At 42.9% G+C, this 17,630-nt stretch overlaps 1 long non-coding RNA gene across 1 annotated transcript; it reads left to right on the forward strand.

The window, feature by feature from the left end:
• The first annotated feature begins 11,937 nt into the window (after positions 1-11,937).
• LOC133536603 (uncharacterized) lies at positions 11,938-17,236 on the forward strand. Its single transcript, XR_009802500.1, has 5 exons — positions 11,938-12,484; positions 13,611-13,876; positions 13,969-14,040; positions 14,130-14,240; positions 14,776-17,236. It is a non-coding gene; the product is annotated as an uncharacterized LOC133536603 (long non-coding RNA).
• Positions 17,237-17,630: the final 394 nt, after the last annotated feature.

Below are 17,630 nucleotides of genomic sequence, written 5' to 3' on the forward strand. Positions count from 1 at the left end.
ATGGTAAATTTGTAGGCTTCCACCTCGGTCCGAGCGCCGAACCTCGTAGTCCACATCATTTACTTGCTGTGTGACCTCAAAAGGTCCTTGCCACTTCGCACTTGAGCTGGAAGTTGGGAGTAGTTCAAGTACTTTTTCTCTCGGTGAAAATTATACGTGCGCTTCTGCCGTTGCTGGGCGCGGAGCAAATTTTCACGTGACAAATGCCCCACCTGGTGGAGTTTTGCTCGCAGGTCCATAACGTATTGGATTTAATTTTTACTGCTGCTTGAACCCTCCTCCCAGCTTTCTTTAATTAGGTTCAGTACCCTGCGCGGCTTCCTGCTGTATAACAACTGGAACGGCGCAAAGCCGGTTGAGGTCCCGCATCGCAAACATCAAGGGATCAAGCCATTTATCCCAATTAGGTTTGTCCTCGTGCGTGAACTTACGGATCATGGTTTTCAGCTTTTATTGAACCGTTCCACCAGCACGTCAGTTTGTGGGTGATATACACTGGTGCGGCTCGCTTTCATCCCCAATAACCCGTACAGTTCCTTTAACGTGCGTGACATAAAGGACTTGCCTTGGTCTGTCAGAATCTCTTTCGGGATTCCGACTCGGGAGATGACCTGAAACAATGCTTGTGCTAAACACTAGATGGAGCGGAGGAGCACTGCTTCGGGATAGCGAGTTGCGTAATCCAGTGGTCCCCAACGTACCGGGCCGCAGAAGAATTTTTTATAAATTTTTTTTTTTTTTTAAATAAATAAAAAAAATTAAAAAAAAGTATTTTTTATTTTTTTATTAAATCAACATAAAAAAACACAATATACACTTACAATTAGTGCACCAACCACAAAAACCTCCCCTTTTCATGACAAAAAAAAAAAAAAAGGACTCCCTTGTACTCTTACCGGTACACAGTACGTCTCCCCCTTTGCGTTCAGGTTCTTTCCACTTTTCAGCCGTCGTCTCTCTTGCTCATCTGCTCAGCCTACCTTCATGATCTCCGGCTGAGATATCCACTCACCTGTTGGCTGCTTCATGCTTCCTGCACACACCCCGCCCGCAGGGAACGTGTGGAACACGCCCCTCTCCACAATATATATATATATATATATATATATATATATATATATATATATATATGCACATATATATATATATATATATATACTAAATTGCCAAAAGTATTTGGCCACCAGCCTTGACTCACATATGAACTTGAAGTGCCATCCCATTCTAACCTACAGGGTTTAAGATGATGTCGGTCCACCTTTTGCAGCTATTGCAGCTTCAACTCTCCTGGGAAGGCTGTCCACAAGGTTGCGGAGTGTGTTTATAAGAATTTTCAACCATTCTTCCAAAATTGCATTGGTGAGGTCACACACGGATGTTTGTCGAGAAGGCCTGGTTCTGACTTTTAATTCATCCTAAAGGTGTTCTATCGGGTTCAGGTCAGGACTCTTTGCAGGCCAGTCAAGTTCATCCACACCAGGGTCTGTCATCTATGTCTTTATGGACCTTGATTTGTGCGCTGGTGCACAGTCATGATGGTAGAGGAAGGGGCCTGCTCCAAACTGTTCCCACAAGGTTGGCAGCATGGAATCGTCCAAAATGTTTTGGTATCCCGTAGCATTCAAAGATCCTTTCACGGGAACTAAGGTGCCAAGCCCAACTCCTGAAAAACAACCCCACACCATAATTCCTCCTCCACCAAATTTCATACTCGGCACAATGCAGCCCGAAATGTATCGTTCTCCTGGCAACCTCCCAACCCAGACTTGTTCATCAGATTGGCAGATGGAAACGCGTGATTCATCACTCCAAAAAACGTGACTCCACTGTTCTAGAGTCCAGTGGCGACGTGCTTTACACCACCACATCCAATGCTTTGCATTGGACCTGGTGATGTATGGCTTAGGTTCAGCTGATCGGCCGTGGAAACCTTTTCCATGAAGCTCTCTGCATACTTTTCGTGGGCTAATTGGAAGGTGACATGAAGTTTGGAGCTCTGTAGCAACTGACTGTGCAGAAAGTCGGTGACATCTTTGCACTATGCGCTTCAGCATCCGCTGACCCCTCTCTCTTAGCTTACGTGGCCTACCACTCCGTGGCTGAGTTGCTGTTGTTCCCAAACTCTTCCATTGTCTTATAATAAAGCTGACAGTTCACTTTGGAATATTTAGGAGCGAGGAAATTTCACGACTGAATTTATGCACATGCGGCATCCTACTACAGTTCCAAGATGGAAATCACTGAGCTCCTGAAAGCGACCCATTCTTTCACAAATGTTTGTAGAAACAGTCTCCATGCCTAAGTTCTTGATTTTATACACCTGTGGCCGAGCCAAGTGATTAAGACACCTGATTCTGATCATTTGGATGGGTGGCCAAACACTTTTGGCAATAGAGTGTATATTATATATATATATATATATATATATATATATATATATATATATATATATATATATATATATATAAAAGAATAAGCGGTAGAAAATGGATGGATGGATATATATATATTAGGGCTGGGCAATGATTAAAAATTTTAATCAAAGTTAATCGCACTATTTGTCCGATTAATCACGATTAACTGCATTTTATACGCAAAGCCCAATAATGAATTCAAAAGTAGTGTGTAGTGCACCTTTATTGGAATATTCTCCCACATGAACAAAAGCGCCAAAACATTTGTTGTGCAAACACAATTTAAATCAGTCCTTGTTAAACAGTAGCAGTTAAATAGCATATTTTATGAAAATCAACTCAAAAAATGTAAATACAAACATTTAAGCTTATTGCCACTGCCAGGGTATTTAAGTTATCCTGTTTGTTATGGAAAATAAATATAATCTACATACAAATCTCTGAGCCACAATCATAACATCTGAACAGGCAATTTCTGAGGTAACAGCTGAAACATTTTTTTTTATCAGGGATCTTATGTTTAAAAAAACCTATATTATAGGTAGTGGGCTGTTTTAGGGAATTTTTGATCAAATTATCCGTAGTAGCAATATTAATAATGTTGTGTTTATTCTGCGTAGTGCACTTCGAATAATTATGACCATATCTAGGAATTGATATGATGGGAATTTTCCAATTGTTTGCTTGGTGCTTTGATAAACTGAACGCATCATATACATGGTACTATATTGTGATGTTATGAGCCAGGGGGAAAAAAGAACTACCCTACCCAGCATGCAACAGGAGTGACGAGCATGCGCGGTAGCCCGGTATAGGTTGTGTCGCCATGACGGCATCTTGTATGTTGTGACATGCACGCTCTGAAAGCAAACATTAAGAACTCAGCCAACACTCCTCGTCTGCATTATTCATAAGTAGACAGAGAACACGCTGCTTCACAGGCCGCTGGATGTAGTATTCCCATGCTAGCTAGCCGGTCTAGCAAGCACGCGTCATTCAGTCCAAAATGGCCCGATCTATCCACATTCAGAATTGTCTGGCGGTCGTAAGTGATCCTGGAGTGACCACGCTGTAAGCCAGCCATGAAATTTGCAGAATTGTCCGGTATTTTTGCCAAATGTTCCATGTTTACCAAGAGCCCCTCGAAGCCGAAGCTTATCCGGGCGACGCCATCTTGTTAAGAAAAGGCGTTAACAAAATAAAAGCATGTAAATAACATACGCAAATGTGCGATTAAATAATAATTGATGAGTTAACTTGTAATTAACGCACTAATTTGCCCACTCCTAATATATATATATATAAACCCTGTTTCCATATGAGTTGGGAAATTGTGTTGGATGTAAATATAAACGGAATACAATCATATTCAATTGAATGCACTACAAAGACAAGATATCTGATGTTCAAACTCATAAACTTTTTTTTTTTTTTCCAAATAAGAATTAACTTAGAATTTCATGGCTGCAACACTCGCTAAACTAGTTGGGAGAGGGCATGTTCACCACTGTGTTACATCACATTTTCTTTTAACAACACTCAATAAACGTTTGGGAACTTAGGAAACTAATTGTTGAAGCTTTGAAAGTGGAATTCTTTACCATTTTTGCTTAATGTACAGTTTAAATTGTTCAACATTCCGGGGTCTTGGTGTCTTATTTTACGCTTCATAATTTGCCACACATTTTCGACGGGAGACATGTCAGGACTGCAGGCGGGACAGGAAAGTACCCGCACTATTTTACTTCGAAGCCATGCTGTTGTAACACGTGGCTTGGCATTGTTTTGCTGAAATAAGCAGGGGCGTCCATGATAACGTTGCTTGGATGACAACATATGTTAATCCAAAACCTGTATGGACCATTCAGCATTAATGGTGCCTTCACAGATGTGTAAGTTACCCATGCCTTGGGCACTAATACACCCCCAAACCATCACAGATGCGGGCTTTTGAACTTTGCGCCTGTAACAATGCGGATGATTATTTTCCTCTTTGTTCCGGAGGACACCACGCCCACAGTTTCCAAATCTATTTTGAAACGTGGACTGGTCAAACCCCAGAAAACTTTTCCACTTTGCATCAGTCCATCTTAGATGAGCTCGGGCCCAGCGAAGCCGGCGGCGTTCCTCGGTGTTGTTGATAAATGGCATTTGCTTTGCATAGTAGAATTTTAACTTGCACTTACAGATGTAGTGACCAACTGTAGTTACTGACAGTGGTTTTCTGAAGTGTTCCTGAGCCCATGTGGTGATATCTTTTACACACTGATATCGGTTTTTGATGTAGTACCGCCTCAATGATCAAAGATCCGTAATATCATCGCTTACGTGCAGTGATTTCTCCAGATTCTCTGAACCTTTTGGTAATTTTACGGACCGTAGATGGTAAAATCCCTAAATTCCTTGCCATAGCTCATTGAGAAATGTTGTTCCAAAACTGTTTGAGAATTTGTTTACAAATTAGTGACCCTCACCCCATCTTTGTTTGTGAATTACTTAGCATTTCATGGAAGCTGGAATCATGGCGCCAACCTGTTCCCAATTAGCCTGCACACCTGTGGGAAGTTCCAAATAGGTGTTAGATGAGCATTCCTCAACTTCATCAGTATTTATTGCCACCTTTCCCAACTTCTTTGTCACGTGTTGCTGGCATCAAATTCCAAAGTTAATGATTATTTGCAAAAAAAAAAATGTTTATCAGTTTAAACATCAAATATGTTGTCATTGTATTATATTCAACTGAATATGGGTTGAAAATGATTAGCAAATCAATCAATCAATCAATGTTTACTTATATAGCCCTAAATCACTAGTGCCTCAACCATTGCTTTCCTCCTCTCCAAGGTTCTCATAGTCATCATTGTCACCGACGTCCCACTGGGTCATTATTGTCACCGATGTCCCACTGGGTGTGAGTTTTCCTTGCCCTTATGTGGGCCTACCGAGGATGTCGTGGTGGTTTGTGAAATCATTGTATTCTATTTATATTTACATCCGACACAATTTCCCAAGTCATATCGAAACGGGGTTTGTATGTATATATATATATATATATATATATATATATATATATATATATATATATATATATATATATATATATATATATATATATATATATATATATATATATATATATATATATATATATATATATATATATATATATATATATTGTAACGATCTGTCACTTACTTTCTGATAGTTTTTCGTGTTTTGTACTTTGTTTCCTGTTCAGTGTTCTTATTTTGTCATACTTCCTGTTTACTCCGCTGAGCACTGTTTTTGTCACACTCGCCGTTGATTGGCAGCGGTCCTCAGCTGCGGTCAATCAACATAGGTCTATTTATGTTTCACTCGAGCACTCCTCAGTGCTCGAAGTTAAACCTATGTTGGGAACATCTCCGTGCAAGACTGCTTTCTGTTTATATATTTTACTTTGATGAAATTAAAATCATCTTACCTGCTTTCTGCTCTCCTGGATTTTTGCATACTTGAGGTCACACAACTGCAGCCATGCGACATCCCAACAGTAACTTCGAGCCAGAAAATTGTGACCTCGCGAGAATCCCTGTCGGCAATCCTCAGCCGACGTTCTGGACCGCACAATTCCTGGAGGACTTGAAGGCCAGGTTTGTGCGGTCCCAGCCTACAGACGCGGACCCTCTCCCCGCGGCAACGCCACCGGCTTCGGCTCTCCGACCGGCGCGTCCCCCGCCGCCATCTTTCCTCTCGGCTCAACGGCTGGCTACGGCTCTCCGACCAGCACGTCCGCCACTTCCTGCATGCCTCGCGGCTCCCGCGGCAACGCTACCGGCTACGGCTCTCCGACCGGCGCGTCCTCCGCCGCCATCCTTCCTCTCGGCAACGCTGCCGGCTACGGCTCACCGACCGGCGCGCCCGCCTCCTCCTTCACGTCTCGCGGCTCCTGCGGCTCCGTCGCCGACTGCGGCTCTCCGACCGGCACGTCCGCCGCCGCCATCCTTCCCGTCGTCTGCTGAGCTGCTTCTCCCTGCTCCTACGCAGCTTCCAGCGGCTGCTCCCCGGCTGCTCTTTTTGCCAGCTCCCGCTCTCTTTTTTGGTCCGCCGAGAGCTCCAGTGGAGCCCACAGTGAGGTCGCTTTTGTCCTCCTGCTGGGACTTGGCACGGGACGTGTCTTCGTCCCTCCTCCTGGTCCCCTCCCGCCCGTCCCTGGTTTTCGCACCGGGGGACTCCGACGAGCAGGCACGTTTTCCCGCATGTGTGAACGGTGTCTGGCAGCCACCTAGTGGAGGGGGGCCCACTATACACTGCGGTGCAGCCAGGCACACACCGCTGTCATCCCCGCCAGCGTCTCCTTCCACGGAGACATCTACGTCCCTAGCGGGCTTTCGCACAGCTCCAACGCCGGCTCCACGCCTAGCCCCAACGCCGGCTCCACGCCGAGCCCCAACGCCGGCTCCACGCCGAGCCCCAACGCCGGCTCCACGCCGAGCCCCAACGCCGGCTCCACGCCGAGCCCCAACGCCGGCTCCACGCCGAGCCCCAACGCCGGCTCCACGCCGAGCCCCAACGCCGGCTCCACGCCGAGCCCCAACGCCGGCTCCACGCCGAGCTCCAACGCCGGCACTACGCACGGTTCCAACGCCGCCAAGAGCAGCACCACGCCGGGCTTCGTCACCGCCGGCATCCGCTATTCCTCGGCCAGCATTTGCTGCTCCTCGCCCGGCGTCATCTGCCGCTTTCACGCCGCCGATGACATCTGCAACAATCACGCCTCCGATGACGCCTGCCGCTTCAACACCGCCGATGACGTCTGTTGCTTCCACGCCGTTGATGACGTCTGTTGCTTCCACGCCGCCGATGACGTCTGCCGCTTTCACGCCGCCGATGACGTCTGCCGCTTTCACGCCGCCGATGACGTCTGCCGCTTTCACGCCGCCGATGACGTCTGCCGCTTTCACGCCGCCGATGACGTCTGCCGCTTTCACGCCGCCGATGACGTCTGCCGCTTTCACGCCGCCGATGACGTCTGCCGCTTTCACGCCGCCGATGACGTCTGCCGCTTCCACGCCGCCGATGACGTCTGCCGCTTCCACGCCGTTGATGACGTCTGCCGCTTCCACGCCGTTGATGACGTCTGCCGCTTCCACGCCGTTGATGACGTCTGCCGCTTCCACGCCGGCACCAACATCGGCTCCTCAGCCGCCTCCTGCAGAGGTATCTGTTTTGGCTGCAGCCCCCGCCGCTTTGTCTGCTGTCTCCGGGCCTGCTTCAGCGCGCCCGCCTCCACGTCAGCCGCGGATGTGGCCGTGCCCTGGGCGTCCTCCTCGCGGGATGCACTCGTCTCTTTTTCGGCCAATGATGTGGCTGTTCCGTGGCCGCCCGCCCCGCCAGTTCCAGCGGCGCTCTACGCGCCGTCGCCACCTGACTTTCCCTCGCTGGCTGCGGGGACACGAGGTTTGGCGACCTTCCACCAAATCCTCCTTCCATCCTCCCTTACTTTGTGGACATTTTTTTTCCATTTTTCTTTTCCAGGGAACATCTGGTATCTGTTCCTTGAGGGGGAGGTCCTGTAACGATCTGTCACTTACTTTCTGATAGTTTTTCGTGTTTTGTACTTTGTTTCCTGTTCAGTGCTCTTATTTTGTCATACTTCCTGTTTACTCCGCTGAGCACTGTTTTTGTCACACTCGCCGTTGATTGGCAGCGGTCCTCAGCTGCGGTCAATCAACATAGGTCTATTTATGTTTCACTCGAGCACTCCTCAGTGCTCGAAGTTAAACCTATGTTGGGAACATCTCCGTGCAAGACTGCTTTCTGTTTATATATTTTACTTTGATGAAATTAAAATCATCTTACCTGCTTTCTGCTCTCCTGGATTTTTGCATACTTGAGGTCACACAACTGCAGCCATGCGACATCCCAACATATATATATATATCCATACATCCATCCATCCATTTCCTACCGCTTATTCCCTTTTGGGGTCGCGGGGGGCGCTGGCGCCTGTCTCAGCTACAATCGGGCGGAAGGCTGGGTATACCCTGAACAAGTCGCGACCTCATCGCAGGGCCAACACAGATAGACAAACAACATTCACACTCACATTCACACACTAGGGCCAATTTAGTGTTGCCAATCAACCTATTCCCGGCATGAGTACCCGGAGGGAACCCACGCATTCACGGGGAGAACATGCAAACTCCACACAGAAAGATCCCGAGCCTGGGATTGAACCCAGGACTGTAGGACCTTCGTATTGTGAGGCAGACGCACTAACCCCTCAGGTAGTGTCAATCCACTCATGTAGTATTAGTATTATTTCGAACACGTTTACAAAGATCAAAATCAAAATTGCTTACAGTTCAGAATAATGGACATTATTATAGAATTAGTAATTGGAGCTCATTAGATCATGCAAGTGTAGCTAATAATGTTATAAGTGTGTTCACACAACAATTCTCTGATATATATTTATACAATTTTAAGGATTTATCTAAAAAAATAATGACTTAACTCTGAAGTTGACAAATTAGTCTACTGTGAGAAGCAAAAACAAACAGTTTAAATTGCGCTAATGTAACAGCTCGGGGTTGAGCGTTAACAGGGACCGTTGTGTGGCTGCCCCCGGTGTATGTAAGTAAACCTCACTACCTGACAACATCAGGAGCAGTTACGGCTATTGGGCTGCCAGGTTGGGCTTTTAGCCCGGTGGTGAGCACATTTGTCTCTCATACAGACGACCAGAGTTTGCATCGCCGTGCAGTACGCGGTTAAACGCCACAGGGCCGAACTAGCTGGATTACACTAAATCTCAGACTAAATATAAAATGATGCGGTTAACATAATGTGATTTTTTTATATTAATTTAGACATTTTATATATATATATATATATATATATATATATATATAGTTCACCTACACTTTATTTCCCTGTGGTATATATATATATATATATATATATATATATATATATATATATATATACATATATATATACTGTATATACAGTATATATATATACATATGTGTGGGCGTGTGTGTGTGTGTGCCTGTTTGTGTAATCCTAAAAGCTATATATATACATATATATATAGCTTGTAGGATATATACTGTATATACTGTATATACAGTATATATATATATACATATGTGTGTGCGTGTGTGTGCCTGTTTGTGTAATCCTACAAGTTGACAAGCAATTTGCATCTTCTATCAGCCAGTTTAGGTGAGCGTGTTCAGGCATGTGCATGTTGATCTCATTTCCATGGTGATTAGACCAAAGAGTGCAGCAGATGAGCGAGAGAAAAAGCTTACAAAACGTTGTTTGTTTGTACACAACAGGTTTGCATGCACATCACACACACATACTCTTGCTAGTTGTTATTTGTTTAAGTACTCATTTGAACCTATAAAAGCCTTCTCATTATAGTTTTTTAATTAGGAGAAGCTTGAACCAGACATGATATATCCTGTCTGGGAGTTAAGGTAATGGCAAATTTTAGTCGATTCAACTTTGCCATCAGTTCATTTAAAGCTCTCCATTGATTTGATCAGCTTTCTAAATGATTTCAGTGCAGTTTATGTTTTACAGGAGGCTAAGTAACCTTTGAACTTTCTCATCTTTCATACACTTTTAGAAAACAGTCAGCCACTGTGATAGAAACGGGAAAATCTGTAAAAAAAAAAAAACAACAACAAAAAAAAAAACAGTCTTAACTTTAATGAAGAAAGTTAGTTGCTTTTTGCAATGCGTAAAATTGATTCGGTTAAAGATTTTCATACAATCTTTGTTTGGCTGCAAAAAAAGTTGTACAGTAACCAGCAGTAGTCCATTTACAGTCAGTGACTATGTTTCCATGCACTAAATGGTCTGATTTCTCAAATAATTTGGCTCAAAAGAATCATTGTACAACTACGGAAACACATTTGGCCTTCGAAAACTCGAAATAACACACCAAGATTACCGTATGCCATTAAAAAACAGATCTTGGGAGTGGTGTGTGCTGCTGGAGGGAGCTTTTAAATTATTAGCGCCTGGGCGGCTATTCAAGGAAATATGGTATGCAATTAAAAAACAGATCTTGAGAGTGGGTGTGTGCTGCTGGAGGGGACCCTTCGTGTGGCATATGCGCCAGTCCCAATGCATACACAAACTTCTTCACGCTACATTTGTGCACTCCTAACTGATTCGCAAATACTCTGTACTCCACACAACCGGCAAGCTTGTACACAACATACCTCACATGAAGCAGTATCGGGGCATGGACGAACATTTTCCTTTGGATTTCAAACTTCTTCAATCAATCCAAAGAGCTTTTTTAATTAACTTCAAGACATCCAAAAGTTTTTTTTCTGTTATAAGTCCGACAATTCCTTAAAAATAACTCTCTCTTACAAGTCTTTGCTTCGGACCCGCATCCAATCCAGCAATTCCGAGTCCTTCTTGGTAGTGGTGTCATGTTCTTAGCACAATCTAAGATAATTTTTGTTGATGCTGTCTGTTATTTAACATCAGCATAGACGTAATAATTCCAATCTGTGGCAGTACTACAACGGACATTAGGTACAACTAGAACTGGGCTGTGAACTTGTAAAGAGCCACAATGATTCCTTGACCTGCGGTCACAGGTTTGTCCTTCCTTTGGTTGTCCCTAAAAAGCCAAAGAAGAAGCACAACTTATACCTTGCAACATATTTATATAGTACATGACAACTAGCTAAAACACTGACGTGTTTGCTTTTTGACTTTAGATTTTATAATTTGGTCGCGTTCCGAAATGCACGACTACTGTTTATAGTTTTGTGTTATCAAGCAGAGTAGTAGAAACTCATTTGTAGTGCCTGTAAGAAACTGACACGTCCTCACTGGAGCTCAATGTGGTATTCTTTTGAAAAATTTAACATTTTTAAGATGCTAATGGAGGCGGCTGTTCAATTCTGATGCTGTGTGACTGAGCCTAGCTGCTTTGAAATGCGCTCCAGCATTGACCCTTAGCAGTGCTGACGTCAGGGAAGACATAAGTCACTTTAAAAGCGCTGAGAAAATGCGAGTGTTTGTCACTATGATTGCTCATAAACTGCCTGAAATCCTGTTTGTGCGTCCCAATTGGATTTTGATCGACCTTGTCCAGTACATTAACTGGATGTGTTGATTATGCTTTTGGAAAAGGCTGGGTGAGGAAAAGACGGGCGGGGAGATGACATAGTAAACCGTGATAACGTGTGTTTGATTACAATCCAGCATTATCACACACACGAATGCACCATGCCGCAATAAGCAACCCCAAACAATGGCGGGATGGTGCAGCTGCCGTAGCAACAAGGGAGCGGTGAAGGGGGCGGAGACAGCTGGTAGCCAGATGAGGGACGATTGGACGAGGGGGAGACTCTGTTCTGATGTCACGCTTCTCTCTGCTCTCCGTGTCCATCTATTCATCCCCTCACATCCTTTGCTCGCATGTATGCCGTCATCCATCAATATGGCAGCTAAGGAGGGCGGGAGGGATTTCATATAGGCACACGTCAGTGTTAGTTAATCTCTTTTTCTCTTTCTTCTTTCTGCCTGGCTATGCACTACGTCAGCTAGTTATATTGTCAATCACTGCAGCAGCAACGATGCCACGCATTTAGGAAAGAAAAGACAATACCTTTTGTTGAAGGCAGCCTGGAAGGGTACTTCAAATATTTTCTTGTAATATTTATCTTGTGCATGCTTTTGCAAACACATTAAACAGCCCATCTAATGGTGACAACATTGACACATTCATAGTTCTGGACCTAAAATGATTAAAAAGGAGGAGCCAGATGAGGTGCTTCGGGCATCTGTTCAGGTTGCCAACCGAACGCCTCCCTACAGAGGTGTTTCGGGCACGTCCGACTGGTAGGAGGACACTTTGGGAAGACTATATTTCCCGGCTGGCCTGGGAACGCCTCGGGATCCTTCCGGAAGAGCTGGGCGAAGTGGCTGGGGAGAGGGAAGTCTGGGCATCCCTGCTTAGGCTGCTTCCCCCGCGACCCGACCTCAGATGAGCGGAAAAAGATGGATGGATCGATGGAAAATATACACCTGCATTAGGTCATAAGGTACAAAACAAGAACTGTTTTTTACAATTCTAACTTTACAAAGATTAAAAATAATGTTTAGTTTTGATTGATGCTGTCTTAGATGGACTAAAGGCAGTTCAACAATATTTTTATTGTTGTGAATGTACAACTGAGGTTCATTTAGTTTGAAGACGGGGTCAAAATAGTATTTTTATCACCAATTCATATTGTTTTGTTCAACTTAAGTGTGTCTGCAGGGATTTAGCTTCCTTGAAGAAATGTGAATGGGAGCGACTTCTGTTATGTAATTGTTATATAAGCCAGCCAAATTGTTCGACAGACAACAGGCCCACATTTCACAAGTGAGTAGCTTGTTGGTGGAGAGCACTGAAAAAATGGTAATGTTAGGGATTCATCCTGAGCTGCTCTTCAAATCAGGAGGTCATAGTGGAGACAAACTTTTTATTGTACATTACATTAAACCACTGCCTTTAGACTTAGACACACATTATTGCAGGAACTGAATACATCATGTGTATAAATAATGTGTATAAATTAGTCTCATACTGACACTTAAAATTGCACAATTAATTTACACCAAAGTTATTCAACTGGCAACCCGGGGGCCGAATCCGGTCTGGAAATGACTCCATTTCTGAGTTCAGTTCAAAACAAATGTTTTTGCAGCAAATTCCTAAATTATGAGAGTGCTCGTGTTGAGTAGAGGTATTTGGACCTCTGTAAACAAGTGGCAGAACCGTGCAGAACCTAAGATGATTATTTTTACATTTAAAACCCTTTTTTTTTGTGTATGAAACATGTTTTGGATAAGCTTTGTGTGTCAATTGTGCGTAAATGTTGCCCCACAGTCACTTTTTTTAACCTGTTTTTGGGAAATAATTTACACTTTTAAAATTTATATCTTAAAGTTGTCACCGCTATTTTTACCAGACACAGTGGAAAATAAACTTCAAACATGTATAGATTTGCCAGTCATATCATTAAGTACAGCTGCAAACACCGATAGCTCAGACAAGCTTCATAAAGAAAAAAAAGCTGAATTTACGTCACTGCATGTTGCACGTCACTGTAATGATGTGCATGCCAATATTGAAAATGAAAATAATTCTTTATCCTACCTTTTTTTGTTTTCCCGTTGCCTTAGCTTAGGGGCTCATCTCCCTCTGAGAGCAAGACCTAAGGACATCCAGCTCACCTTGTGGGCTACAAGATGGCGTCGCCTTGTAGCCACTGCAAAACCCCGGGAAAAATGGATTCCAAAACTGTATGCAAACTCATCAACTAAATGCTTGAAGTTTTATGATTTGATACTTTGACTTTGTTCAACATGAGTATCCAACTTTGCTACAAAATGCTCAAGTCAGAAAAAACTAGGCAGGAACTTGGATGAAATCACAATTGGTCCAAATGGTATGTTGTCATCTTTGTTGTTTCCTTTGTCTATATTTTTTTCCATCCTTTTGTTTGGGTTTAACTAAATTAACATGGTACGTCTCCCACAGATAGTGTTGTGGAAAACTGAAGAAGAAGGACCCTTACCAGAGAGGACGAAAACTATTCATATCCTGATAATGGTATGTAATGTCAATACTCATTTTTGTGGTTTATTAAATGTGGCCTATGGTAAGCATGACACCGAATGTTTATTACATTGAACCAACAGAAGAGGAGGCCTTTCCAACCACTGAGGAGGAAGCAATCAGGAGACTGACACAATTTTCAAAAGAAGAGGGGGTATCATCAGGAGATCGTGCAGTGAGACATTCCTCCAAAGGTAAACTATATACATAAATTGTTTTTTTAGTCAAGTTTTATCAGTCTTTGTTTTATCACAAATAATGCAAATGCATATGTATGCATTGGGTTCTGTGGGTTAGAGACATTATAGCAAACAAATGTATAACTTAATTTCTTAATCTTCTTTTATCTATTTTATTTTCATACACATATTTTGTATGGTCAGCAAGAAACTGAATATTTACCTACCAACAGAAAAAGAGGCTTTTCCGACCACTAAGGAAGAAGCAATTCAACCCTCCAAGAAACTGACACAACTTTCAAAAGAAAAAGGAGGTATCATCAGGAGATTGGGCACGGAGACATTCTCCCAAAGATAAACCATAAACATAAACTGTTTTTTTCAGTCAAGTTTTATCAGTCTTTGTTTTCTCACAAATAATGCAAATGCATATGTATGCATTGTTCTCTGTGGGTTAGAGAGATTATAGCAAACAAATGTATAACTTAATTTCGTAATCTTCTTTTATTTCTTTTATTTTCATACACATATTTTGTATGGTGACTTGCAGGTAAAGCTGCCCAGAAAAGAAGACCCTGTACACAGAAAGAGGTGAAGGCTGTCAAGAACTGCACTGGCTTCCTGTGCACTTAAGATGTGACTTTAAGGTTTTACTACTTACGTATAAAATACTACACGGTCTAGCTCCATCCTATCTTGGCGATAGTATTGTACTATATGTCCCGGCAAGAAATCTGCGTTCAAAGGACTCCGGCTTATTAGTGATCCCCAAAGCCCCAAAAAAGTCTGCGGGCTGTAGAGCTTTTTCATTTCGGGCTCCAGTACTCTGGAATGCCCTCCCGGTAACAGTTCGAGATGCTACCTCAGTAGAAACATTTAAGTCTCACCTTAAAACTCATTTGTATACTCTAGCCTTTAAATAGACTCCCTTTTTAGACCAGTTGATCTGCCGTTTCTTTTTTCTTTTTCTTCTATGTCCCACTCTCCTTTGTGGAGAGTCCGGTCCGATCCGGTGGCCATGTACTGCTCGCCTGTGTATCGGCTGGGGACATCTCTGCGCTGCTGATCAGCCTCTGCTTGGGATGGTTTCCTGCTGGCTCCGCTGTGGACGGGACTCTCGCTGCTGTGTTGGATCCGCTTTGGACTGGACTCTCGCGACTGTGTTGGATCCATTATGGATTGATCTTTCACAGTATCATGTTCTCATATGTTCTCACAGTCATCAGTATCATCAGTATCACAGTATCATGTTCTCATAGTCATCATTGTCACCGACGTCCCACTGGGTCATTATTGTCACCGATGTCCCACTGGGTGTGAGTTTTCCTTGCCCTTATGTGGGCCTACCGAGGATGTCGTAGTGGTTTGTGCAGCCCTTTGAGACACTAGTGATTTAGGGCTATATAAGTAAACATTGATTGATTGATTGAAGAAGCACATGAAGCGATCCATCCCTTCTGGTATTGTAACTATGACTGTTTAAAATGTTTGAGGGCCAAACCGGAAGTTGTCCAAAACCAGGAATGGCAAGCATTGAAGTTCTATGTGTACAACTGCGTCACGGCCTACAAAAGGAGATTGCAGGTAAAATAAGAGATAATCAGCAAGACAAGTACAAACCCCGTTTCCATATCAGTTGGGAAATTGTGTTAGATGTAAATATAAACGGAATACGATGATTTGCAAATCATTTTCAACCCATATTCAGTTGAATATGCTACAAAGACAACATATTTGATGTTAAAACTGATAAACATTTTTTTTTTTTTGCAAATAATCATTAACTTTAGAATTTGATGCCAGCAACACGTGACAAAGAAGTTGGGAAAGGTGGCAATAAATACTGATAAAGTTGAGGAATGCTCATCAAACACTTATTTGGAACATCCCACAGATGTGCAGGCTAATTGGGAAGAGGTGGGTGCCATGATTGGGTATAAAAGCAGCTTCAATGAAATGCTAAGTAATTCAGAAACAACGATGGACCAAGGGTCACCAATTTGTAAGCAAATTGTCGAACAGTTTTAGAACAACATTTCTCAACGAGCTATTACAAGGAATTTAGGGATTTTACCATCAACGGTACGTGAAATCATCAAAAGGTTCAGAGAATCTGGAGAAATCACTGCACGTAAGCGATGATATTACTTACGGACCTTTGACCCCTCATGCGGTACTGCATAAAAACCGACATCAGTGTGTAAGGATATCCCCACATGGGCTCAGGAACACTTCAGAAAACCACTGTCAGTAACTACAGTTGGTCGCTACATCTGTAAGTGCAGGTTAAAACTCCACTATGCAAGGCGAAAGCCATTTATCAACAACACCCAGGAATGCCGCCGGCTGCGCTGGGCCCGAGTTCATCTACGATGGACTGATGCAAATTGGAAAAGTGTTCTGTGGTTTGACGAGTCCATATTTCAAATTGTATTTGGAAACTGTGGACGTGGTGTCCTCCGGAACAAAGAGGAAAATAACCATCTGGATTGTTAAAGGTGCAAAGTTCAAAAGCCAGCATCCGTCATGGTATGGGGGTGTATTAGTGCCCAAGGCATGGGTAACTTACACATCTGTGAAGGCACCATTAATGCTGAATGGGCCATACAGGTTTTGGAGCAACAAATGTTGTCATCCAAGCAACGTTATCCTGGACGCCCCTGCTTATTTCAGCAAAAAAATGCCAAGCCACGTGTTACAACCGCGTGGCTTCGTAGTAAAAGAGTGCAAATACTTACCTGGCACGCCTGCAGTCCAGACCTGTCTCCCATCAAAAATGGGTGGAGCATTATGAAGCGTAAAATACGACAACAAGACCCCGGACTGTTGAACAACTTAAGCTGTACATCACAAAGAATGTTAAAGAATTACACTTTCAAAGTTTCAACTATTAGTTTCCCCTACATTTATTGAGTGGTGTTAAAAGAAAAGGTGATTTAACACTGTGGTGAACATGCCCTTTCCCTACTACTTTGGCACGTGTTGCAGACATGAAATTCTAAGTTAATTATTACTTGCAAAAAAAAAAAAAGTTTATGAGTTTGAACATCAAATATCTTGTCTTTGTAGTGCATTCAATTGAATATGGGTTGAAAAAAATTTGCAAATCGTTGTATTCAATTTATACTTACATCTACCACAATTTCCCAACTCATATGGAAACGGGATTTGTAGAACAGTTTTTATGTTGTTTATGTTCAATGTTGTTGAAAATAGAAAGTAAAAATGAAAGTTTAAATGAGTTTGGATTTGATTTCTTTGGTTTAAGATAATCTTTTTCTGAACCTACAACAGGGAAATTTGGGTTACTTGAAGTGTTTCAAATATTGGTAAAAGAGAAAATAAATGTTCTTGAAAAGTGAAACGTGTAATCCTGGCATTAATAGTACTTTGATTCTGTATGGG

This window comes from Nerophis ophidion, linkage group LG17 (genome assembly GCF_033978795.1).
Source record: "Nerophis ophidion isolate RoL-2023_Sa linkage group LG17, RoL_Noph_v1.0, whole genome shotgun sequence".
In the NCBI taxonomy this organism is placed as follows: domain Eukaryota; kingdom Metazoa; phylum Chordata; class Actinopteri; order Syngnathiformes; family Syngnathidae; genus Nerophis; species Nerophis ophidion.